Here is an 11991-nt window from a genome sequence, read left to right on the forward strand (position 1 = left end):
AGACAAGTTTTCAGCCATCACCCCATATCAAAACAAAGTTCTTTGACATCTGCTCCACAGAAATCTGTGGTGAGAAGCTCACGGCAGGTTGGTGAGGGGTGTCACTGGTCTGGGTGGACAAATGATTGTGTCTGTGCCAGTGAGGTGCTGTTCAACTAAGGATTAGAAAGGTTGTACCCATAATGCTTGTAATCCCTGATTTTAAATATAAACCAGACTCTTCCTACTGCAAGTTGATTCAAACAAAAGATGAGGTTGACCATATATTACACTCCAGTACACTTACAGTGTAAGGAGTAAGGAGAACTGGGCCTGATTGTTGAAGTGTCAGTTCAAGGCCACACTAACAGAGCACTTACACAGAGTCTAAAGTCCTCTTATATTAAGTAAGTTGTTCTTTGTTTGATTGATCACTAGGAACTGTAGTGAAGTCCAACGTAGAATGCACTTCTAACCAAGGACCTCAGAGTGGACATTCCGGGTGCAATCCCTCTAGAAGATAACTCACTCAGATTTTCTAATAGCTCACACTAGGACTTCCTGTTAGCAGAGATTAAGCCGTTGCAATATTATGCATGATTTTGCAAATATGTTAGAAAAACAGATCACTGTTTATCAGAAATCAATCTGAAACCAACAAATGCAGTTCAAATCAGATCCAAGAAATACAGGTAAGATAAAATCTGATGTCATCCACAACTGCCTGTTTCAAATACCTAAAAAATATCTGCAAAGTCACATTTTACAGACATGCTTCTTTTTCGGCCTTCAACTTAGTAACCCACATGGAGCACTTCATCTAAAAACACTAACTTCTGTTCCAAGGACAAACACGAAGAACGTGTAAGCAGGTGAAGATGTATTTTACTGATGCTAGAGCTGGGTCCTATGACTATATATTAAAGTCTGAACTAATTGTAGATCCGCTCCAAAAACCACAAACAAGTTGTTTTCTTTTGCCTACAGTCAATCTCCTGAAGTTAGACCTACTTAGATATCAACAAACTTATTTCTGAATAGTTTAAAATCCACCAAACCGTGAAAAACGAAGGAACAACAAACACCTGAATTTTATGAAGTCCACCCAGTTGCATAAGCTGTTAATTTTGGACAACCTGACTGAAAATGTTGGCTCTACAATTTACATTAGTATTGTTTTAACTGAAACATTACAATCATCACGTACATCTCGTTACATAAAATGTCAGCCCACGAGGTATTTCTAAAAAGTAGGAGACATCAGATATGTATTTTCAGTTGTAGTTTAAAAATACACATTTTGTCTGCCAACTTCATCTTTCCTATTTTACCTTTAAACCTATTTTAATCAGGTAGGTGCACATTTCTTGTCTGCAGGCCTACTGCTTTCTCCTGGAGTTCATTTACTGATAAGAGAATCTGAAATAACTTCTAAAACCACCCTGTGGTTTATGATATTTCATTTTTACTCATTTATGCTATTTCCAAGCCACTTTCCTGGTATGAAGCTTTACGAAGCTCCCACACCCATCAAGCTTTACCCGAAGAAAATAATTTGGGAATGGGAGCTGGAATGAATCCTGCCCATCTGTTCTGTATGCCTCACAAGCACTCAGAAAGAATGACATGGACTGGCCTACCTGCTTTTCTGAGATTGCTAACTTCAGTCAGGCTGAAAAAGAACAGTAACAATTAGCAAGACCTAGAGTATCTTGAAGCTTGCTCTAGGACAGGCGTCCAATCCACAGCACTGGACAGCTGGTAATGAGGTCCCAAAATATTGTGAACTTTTAACACAATTACGTGATTTTCAGCAGTATTTTTCACGAGTTCATTGCTCATAGCTTGAGCACAGACTGTATAGGCTACAACAGAACGCTGCTGAGGGGAGAGCAGTGCTGACCACGTCTCTTACCCACTGCACTGTGTGGAGTTGGATTGAAACCTGTATGTGTTACACATTCTGCGTGCTTCTGCTGCTGGCAAATAAAACACCACGACTGCTAATAATAACATTTCATCTTACCTACATGGGTGAGTGCCTGTGAAGACACACATTTTTTGTTATGAAGCAGACATGTAAGATTTCCTGCTTAATTAAAACTGGGGCTGGTGTTATTTTGTAAAATAATTTAAAAAGTCAGCATATTCACTGCAGAGGAAATATTCAGAATATTCTCGCAGTGCTGACAAATCTTGTAGCTCTCAATGTCTCAAAAAGTTCACTAACTTCTGAACTTCTAATACTGATAACTTGTGGTATATTTTTAATTAGTTTTGCAATATGCATTTGATTAATATTTCACAAAAAACAACGTTATGTTTGTGTTGTCCTTCTTTCTTCATGCTTTGATGAAAAATATTACTTATATATTTACTATCATATGTATTTTATATGAGGCCCAAGACAATTTTTCACTCAAGGCCATCCAGGCAAGCCAGAAGGGTGCATGCCCATGTCTGAGGACTTTCTGCTCTGCCAAGGAGAAGCCTGGAAGTCAGTTTGTAGAAATTCACCCAAGAGCAGAACGAACACAAAACTGTTACTGACAGTATACAAGCTTCCTAAGTTGCTTCTCCAAACTGTTTACTTTGATCACAGAAAACACAGTTTAGACTGTTTAACAGTATTCTCCATGTTCTACACACCACGGCAGAACCGGGAGGAAGTGCACAGCGCTTCTCAGCAGTCATGCTCTGCAGTCCCTACCTCAGTTGCCCAGATCTGAGCCCTACAAATGCTCCCTTCTCTAGCTCTGTCAAACTGCACATTAGTAAGCAAGAATGAGATTCACCAAAGAATTTCCAGAAGGACAAAAAACTCATCAGGTGTGTCAAATCTCTGACATTCAGAAACCATTTGGGGAAAGCAGCACACGCTGACTTAAGCACTAAAGTATGGATGCTTTAATTAATCCGGGGTGAATTTAATTGCTTTAGTTAAGTGGAAATCGGGTTAAAAATGATGCAGAGCATGCTGGGGTGTGTTAAAAACATGACATATGAGTTGGATGAATCGATAAATTAAAAGCGCACAGATGTTTTAATTAAACCCAGGAAAGTTAACGAAGATCACTAGAGACTTTTAAGCCTATGATTAATTCAATTCATTTAAAATACCTGTAGAGATATGGGGAAGCCTCCATTTTGAGAGTTAAAGAAGTTCTCAATCGATAAGTACTTAAAAGCTGTTCTACAAGAAAAAAATGGCAGGATTTTTATAGAAGTGATTGAACAGCAATAATTGTATAATGAATATTTACATTCTTCTGAACACTCAGCAAACTTTTGCCTTGACCAAAATTTATCAAAAATGTCACAGCTTTTCTTGTCGCCTGCAGCATGCAACCCTCCATGTCGAAAAGACAACACGTGGTGTATCTTCCTGTGTCACTCTGCAAAGGATCCATTTCCATTAAATATTTGCCTTGTTTGCAATTATTACAAAAATCCATGCAAGAAATATGAATGTTTCTTCCTACACTACCTAGCAAAACATGGATAATATGAACTTTTAAGTGCTGAGTATAAATTTTCAGAATCACAGCATATTTTGATGTTATCACTTTGGGATTGCCCACTTGGTCCTTGCTTTAGGAATAGAGCCTGATAACAATGCACAGCAGCAGTAAAAACTAAGCAACTGTCAGATATACCTGAACAAATTTCACAGTGGACTGAAAGGTCTGCAGCTCCATTACTACTAAGATGAAGATGGGCTTGAAGATTAACTAGCCATCAACAAAGATCTAAATCTCAGTTCTCTGAAGATACAGACTTCTAAATGGTTGGAGAAGATTGCTGTGTGTTCTCACTGCTAAAGCCAGAGCTAAACATAAAAAAAAAAAACAAGTGGTACAAAGCAAACTACAAATTGGAGAGAGAGAGGAAAGAAGACATTTCAGTTCACATGAACACCTGAAAAATCCTCAAGATGTGTCAGGCTTCAAACTGTCTTGTGGACTTTCTCTTGTCATTACTTTCTGAATTTGACACTTTGTCAACCTGTCTGTTCTGCCTCCACTATTACTGAAGCCCCGCAAGTATCACTATCTATGCTAAAGAAGAGATTGTAGCTCTCCATGCAGCACACTAAGATCATTTGCAAAATGGCAGAGATTAATTTTCAGCTATTCCAGTCAGGAATCCCCTCGTAAATAGGGAACCTCCCTGTAAAGACAGCCCCATTAACACGGGTCTTTATATGCATAAGTGCATTCAATGAAATGGGAGTTGCCAATTCTGATCAGTTTGCTAGATATTCTGTTCAAAAAAAAAAAAAAAAGGACAAAAAAACACAACAACAATAACAAAAAACAACCCAAAACATAACCCTCCTACCTTTTTTTTTTTTTTTTTTTCCCCCTTTGGAACAAGTAACACTACCCTAGAGATGAGCAGTTGACCCAATTATAAAAACAGAGAGAGATAAAAACTACTTTGCACCAACAGATGGCATTAGGTGTTGAGCTAGGCTACCACCATAGGCAAGCATGTGGCTCTTCATTTGCATGTGTGATAACTTTGACCCTTGGAAAACAGAGGAGAAAGGAAAACAAGCTTAGATGTTTCAGTGGCTGTCTTAGTGGAAAGAACCAGAGAGGAATCAAGGAGATGAAGCTCCTAGCTTTCAAAAGGCAGCAGCAAGGAGAACCAACACATTTGAGAATTATGCTTCCAAACACGTGCTGTGATTCGTAACAGAGAAGCACAAACAACGTGAATAAGTCATTTTAGATGTTTTAGACGTTTTAGAAAAAGAAATGTAAAGTGAAACACGGAAGTAATTTTTCTTAGATTTTATGGAATTTGAAATGACAGAACTGGTTTTATCCATACTTCTGTGGTAATAGTTTTGCTATGACTAAATAAATGTAGGACTGCACCTAAATAGTAGGTAAATAAATAAGAGTTAAATAGTGCATTTAAAATCCAGATTGCTCTGCTGTCATTCTAGTTACTACTATTTGTATTATAAAATTCATCAGAAAAGATTTTAATCGTAACATGATTAATTACATAGTTCTATGTGGACTGCAGATAAACATTTGAGATTTTGCTACATTTGAATTAGAAGTATGTTTGGTTTTTAGAGAGAGTGAATGGGGATGTCAGCTACCCAAACTTCATTCGTCCCACTCGGGTAGGGACTAAATATAGGAAGAAATCTATATTACAGGTTCAAATCTAGATACAATATAGATATGAAGACACCTAAAAGTCAAGTATGCTGAAATCTGAAGCTGTGCCTCAGGGCCATATCTGTTATTCAGAGACAGAAAGTGCATAAGGTCTCTTAACAGCTGTATTTCCATAATGTGATTTGCAAGTACTTGATCATAGCTGCTTCAATGACATTTACCATTCGCAAGGACTCCAAGTTGATGCCAACATGAGTGCAAAGACAAACTCTTAAAACTTAATGAAATAAAGAAAAAAAATCAGTACACATCTATAGAGACAAAGTGATCTAAAAACAAAAACTAGATTGCAATGCAATTAAATAAGCTAACCAAATAAACACAAAAACAAATTTACAAAGCATACTTCATCATGAGCACAATTCAACTCAGCAGAGCACAGTTAGACAGATTCTTAGTCTCCAGTGGAAGTACTGTAAGACTTCTGGTGGAAGGATTTTTGGCTTGCTAGAAACTATAATGCACAATGATATGCATCCTGCATGTATTCACATGCTTGTGCAACTCCTTGCTGTGCTGGGAATCTTTTGAAGATGTCTACTTGCTGGAATTGCACCGAAACAGAAAACATTTGTGCAAATAGATGTGCTGCTGCTGCGCACATATAAGAAGCAGTGAAAAGTAAAATGAAGTAACTGACAGTAGAGTGGGTTTTGAAAGCAGCTGTAAGAAATGGAAGCTACAAACCTAGTTTTTAATAAACAGGAAAATATTACCACACTGCTGCTGCAGGAAAATTCAGAAAGATTTTACCGTGTTTCCATATAATTTCAATTGTGGACACAAGCAATACAGACTTCCTTATCGTACTGAACCAACATACTTGGTTCCAGATTTCAGACCTTGGTTACAGTATTGCTTGGTGCATTGTCTTTGGTCTCTGACCAATCCTACAAAGCAGCACTAGTCCTCATTGGAATCAGCCATAGTTTCTTCCAAGCATACTTTTTTATCTATATATTTTGTTCAGCAGTGTTGTTTGCAACCTCTCTGCTTCCAAACAACAGGAGTATCCTGACTCGGAATTACTTGAGAGCACCTCTTCTGTAGATAAAATCTTAGCAATCCTGAATTCAAGGCTAGATTCAGCAGAAAAGCTCTAAGAACAATGAAGACTTAATATTTTGCATTCTGAAAACTGTGTTCTTTTAAAAATCTCTAATTTTCTCTAATTGTCAGCAGTTAAAAATAGCTCCTGAGTTCCATTTCAGTATTCTCTCACGAAGAATGCAAAGGGTACAAAGCAGCAATTTCCAGCCCTGGGCAGGCAGTACCTGAGTACTTCCATGTCACCAGACTCTTTCTACACATCAAACACCTAGCAAACATCTACCAATTCTTACATTTAATCTGCAGTGTACTATATGGACATGTGCACGTTCTTAAGGAGTGATGAAATGCTAGGGTGCTTAATGACTTGTGCTGTAACAGAAAGTGAATGACACCTGTATGCAGAATATAGGTGTTCACTCATTCCAGTCCATTTTTTTTTTTAATATCTAATCTTCAACCAAGTCTATGAGAATTGATGAGGAAAGTAGAAGGCCGGAAACAACAGTTCCTGTATTCCTCTTGTTGCATTACTGACTGCCTACCTCAAACCCCTTAGAGCCATGACCACTAACAATCAGACAGAACTCAGCCTGGAACCCTTTCTGTTCTTGGCTCTTGCTTAAATTGCCAATTAGAAAATATCAGAGCAGTGGATTTTGAGCTACTATACCATTTTGTGCAGGAGAGCTAGCAACTGATAGATAGAAGGACTGTCAATCATTGTCAAAATAGGTTATATGTCCACTGATTTATTCTGTAATGATTTTAGGCACAGTTAACAGCACAGAACTCTTTTCAGAGCACATTGCAGCTATGTAAAACTACCAGATCAGGGCATACAGGACAAGCACTGCCCTGTACACAGAACTTGTTGGAAGCCAACCAAGAACATAATCAGTTTGCCAGAAATGAAAAATGTCTGCTAATAAAGAATGAGACTGGGAAAAGGAGATGGAAATTTATAACAAAGGTATTTTAAGGTACTGAATCTAAAGAGATGGGAACTGCTGGAGAGGAATGCTGCCAAGACAGACTTGTCTGAGCATAAGAATGATACCTTCACCCCTAAGCAAGAGATGGGGGCAGGCAGGACTGTGCAGCAGTGGCAAAAACTGGTGCACACACACAAACACACAGCAAAACTAAAACTAATCCCACCCAAAAAGAGATACTAGAACAGATGCTGGATGTGCTGGATTTTGTCAGCTGCAAGAAAGGAGGAGAGGCGTGTGTGGATGATAAGTCATGAAAGCAGTATTTCTAAAGAAAAGCACACTTAATTATTTGTATTCATACAGTGTTACTGATGAGACATGCTATGATTGCGAACACATGAAATGTTTGCCAATAATGCTATTGCTCTGTTTTCTATTTTCTCTCCATCCTAATAGTTCCCAGCCCTCCCATGTTCTCTCTCTGGTGCTGTGGACAAAGCCATTGCTCTGCCTGTCATTTAGGTCACTCATCTGGATGATTTTTGTGACTCACCCATTCCCTCACCTCACACTCAAATTTTGTCCAAGTCTCACAGATTTCTTCTGCATTGCATCTGTTTGCAAGGATTTTTGTGTTAGCTTTGAGCAAACCAAAATCTTGTTCTACAGCATGGATAAATTCAGCCTTCTCTACTCATGTCTGTGTACTGTGCTGTACTCATGCCTGCTGCTGTGTGCTCTCTCCTGTGCTTCATCTGGTTTGCAGGCACCGTTTTCCCCGCGTTACCAACAGGGTATCTGTTTGCCATTAGCCCCCCTTTAAAACTGCCTTTTAACCAGTGTTCCCAAAAATAACAGCAGTCACACTACCAGTATTCTATAAGACTGTCTATCATACTTTTTTTCCCCTCTATATTGCCACATATGTCACTTGGTAGCCAATTATTCCCTTTAAACTCACACTGACATGGTAAGTTCTTGGAGGTAGGCACTGCTTGTCTTCATTCAGTTTACTTGTACAGTCCTAACCACAACAGATTAGTTTGAACAAGTAGCAATGCTTATGACAGTCTACACATATCTCCTCCTTTAAACTGCATTATGGCATTTTTCCCAAATTACTGTTCCTCTTTTCTTTACCAAACCGTTTTGGGGTACCACCATGTTTAACCTAATTCCTTGCCTATCATCATTTATTCTCCAAGTTTGCTGCTATTCATTTGAATAAAACAAACACACTCACCCAGGTTTGACTATGCTCTGGAAGACCCACCGTGGTCCCGCATTTTCTGTCAGGCTACACAGTATGTGCAAGACAGGCAAAGGAGAGAGGCTGTTCAGAAGTAGCTCTCACCTTTTCCTTCCAAGCCCAGTGGTCTTCTGTCTGCTTTTGCTATTTTCAGTTCCTAGAATTTCTAGCCAAACTACAAAGGCAAATACTGTTTTCATCACTCGCAGAAAGGAGATGCTAATTGCTATGCATTAGCAGCGTGTGCTGGACAGCATTCATTCATGTTGACCACGTGTTCTACAGCAATGAATTGAGTATGGAATTATTCAGAAATGCACACTCTGAAATTCATTATTTTCCCACAGTGATCACTCCCAGAACCTCTTATGCCATTGGACATTCATTCTGGATCGAGAATAGTTTTGAGTATTCAATATTCAAAAAACTCCTTTATGCATTTGAAGATTTCATTGCCCAAACAATATGGCTCCGAATAACCTCAGAGCAAGAAGAGTCCCCAATAACTAAAATTTGAAATTGCAACAGTATTTCAGTACCAGCTATGAAGAAGCAAACATTGCTTTTTCTAGCAATTACACCTTACTTACCTAATAATTGAGGACTTTGAATATTTTCATACATAAGTTAACAGTACACACATAACAAAACAGCAGTGGTAGGAATTCGTATCATGGTTTGGGCAATCATCAGAAACAGCAAACTCATTACACTGAACTTTAAAAAAGATAGACTGCACTTTACAGCTTAGCAACTATTTCAAACAAAATAGATGTCGCAAAAGAAATAAAAGAAAATTTAAAAACCTACCCTTCTTTTTATACTTATTAAAGTGGCGCCGTCCTTTGCCAGTAAGCCAAAAACAAACAGAATGAAAATAAAATAATGAAAAACCCACACAAGGAGAACAGGAAAAAAAACTGAGTATAACATAAATCTAAGTCATTAGAGTTCTTAAAATCAGATTAAAGAGTCAACCGATCAAACATGGTTTTAAAAATCCAAAAGCCTTCACTCTATTTAGATTAAAATATTAAACACGTTTTTTATTGCATTGCATAACCCACTAACAGTGTCAACTAAATGGCAACTTCATGGCAGCTGACAAGCCACTCGACTCATTTTTGTTCCTGTTTACAAATCACGCACCATCTCTTAACATACTGTGCTCATTGTATTAATGCAGCAACCCCATGCGATGGCACTTGTTTCACCTTTTCAGTTTAGATAAATATGCTTACGATATAAATGCTAGAATTTTTAAGTACACAATCAGAAGTGTCTCTGAGCACATTCCCAAAACTGTACATGACAGTGTCTTTCGATGCATTTTGGTTAAAGGCGTGGAAGAGTTGTATGACTTCCAGAATACTGCGAGATGAAATGAAGTTACAGTCACTTCACCTCTGTGACACTGAACTCTAGAAGGGGTGAAAAGCGGGACACAATGAAGGACGCCGGCTTGCAGATTTACCACAAGACTGGGCAGTTACAAGAGCAAACTATTACCAGACATTAACAGTGGGAACACCAAGTAAGAAGGACATCTTTGATACATGTGGGTGGGTATGTCAATGTCATGGAAATTACAGAAAAATAGAAACAAATATAAAGAAGTGACAACACACCAAACCAACAATAACAGCTGCAAATCTGATTGTTTAATTGATCTTTGGCCATAGCATCCCTTTTTATCAATGACTTTTCCAATTATTTATGCACAAGAGGATACCTGCAGTGCAGTTTAATTTGCAGCAAATCTTCCACTGGCTTTAACCATGCACAATTTCTAGATTAGGATACATCTCTATCCTCTAAATTATCTCTTGATTATGAGAGTTTCCTTTTCTTTAAATGTCATATTTTAACCATATGAGATTAAAATATATCACCTTTTCTGCGTTAGATGAAATTCTTAATCAGGCTAAACTCCACATGATTACAAAGGGAATCTTGTCTGAGCAAGGCTGAAGTGAATCTGTTGAGACTGGCTACCTGAGAATAAATTACTTCCACAGATAAGGCTGAGAATTAAAGTCCCAAGTATTTGGCTGGAATGTTTGGCGGAGTGAAATTTATTCTGCTTCAATCAACACATGGAAGGGTATTTCAACCTGCGCATTGGACCAAAAGTTCAACCTTCCTAATCATTTCTGTGGGACTTTGCTGGAGCTATAGGATCTGAAGTTAAATCTGTGCTCTCTCTAATATATTCCCTTCAGTTTAATCTTTTAGGTCTACATGGATCGGGTAAAGGAACAGGGAGAGGAACAGTGCACCATCTGCAAAGCATACAGATGAATCCCCTCAAGATTTACTGTCTTTGTTATCCTCAAGATCACCCTAGCAAACAGCAATTGTAGAACCTTATAGAAACGACCACATTTCACACCTCCCAAACTCGGGTTATGCCTCCTGTGAAGCTCTCAGGCTGCTGTGCTACAGCACGAAGCAAGTAATATCAGCTATTTAAGGGGCCTTGTCATCTTCTCTCCACATTTCCCTGTTTGTGTCTTGCCTCATATTACAGTGGAGAACTGAGACATGAAAGAATGTGTTGCCAGGAATATAGCAAAAATAAAAATTAAAAAAAATCAGATGGAAAGTAAAATAATTATCTTTCCATACATGCTACTTCCATACTACTTAAATATAAATGTAACATCACAGTAAATACATGGTAAATGTATTTAAACATTTAATATGCTGCAGTAGGTTTAATTTCTATCTCCTTTGAATGTGCTTACTATTCAATCCTGATTTTGATTTCCATCTTCTGAAAGTGCTCTCACGTATAATCAGAATTCAAGCACACTAAAAAGCCTGTGGGCACAGGTACAGGTCTGACACTGGTGAGGCATGCAGCCCTTTACACACTTACTCAGCCTCACGTTTCTGGGTATGTCTTACAGTGTGTAGATGAGCAGCTGTGTGCTTGCATATGCACACAAGAATTCTGACAATAAATCCATTTTGTCACATTACACAGTATTTTAGGCTTCTTAGTTCTTTAGAAATACCATGATGTCTGGTAAAGAAATACTAAGAGAGGTGAAAGAAGCTTCCACAAAACCTGCTTTGGAGGAGAAAGAGACAATGCAATGGACACAGCAGGAACCACAGAGAAAATTCTGAGGGGTTGTAGAAACAGACAGAGTTTGACAAATACTCTATAAAAAGATACTCATCTAATGCAGTCTGAATAGACTGTTTTCTAGCACAAACATAGAATACAGCGTTACACAGAGGTTTGGTACACAAAGCTGGAGCCTCCACAACTTAAAATGCAAATGAATTGATTTAAGGGCCATGTATGTGCAGGGAGTGGCAGTGAAGCACACAGTCACTACATGCATACTTTCACAGGTTAAGGCCACAGAAATGCATATAGCTGTCAGCGTGTATTTAGAGCACACATTTTCACACCATTTATTTTGTAATATACACGTCTCCTCTGTATATTTGCCAAGGGTCTTAATCTCTCAAGTAATCCAACCCCATGCACATTTTAAGCACTCTAAAATGAGTCAGGCTACCACTAAGATATCATTAACTTCCCTACACCCCTGGGGTC

At 38.3% G+C, this 11991-nt stretch overlaps 1 protein-coding gene across 2 annotated transcripts in view; it reads right to left on the bottom strand.

Annotated features, from left to right (window-relative positions):
• TENM2 (teneurin transmembrane protein 2) overlaps positions 1 to 11991 on the bottom strand; it is a 614809-nt gene that overhangs the window by 85091 nt on the left and 517727 nt on the right. The gene's annotated exons all lie outside the window — the stretch shown is intronic.

This window comes from Lagopus leucura, unplaced genomic scaffold, assembly GCF_019238085.1.
Source record: "Lagopus leucura isolate 7727_CA_CO unplaced genomic scaffold, USGS_WTPT01 Super-Scaffold_100027, whole genome shotgun sequence".
NCBI lineage: Eukaryota > Metazoa > Chordata > Aves > Galliformes > Phasianidae > Lagopus > Lagopus leucura.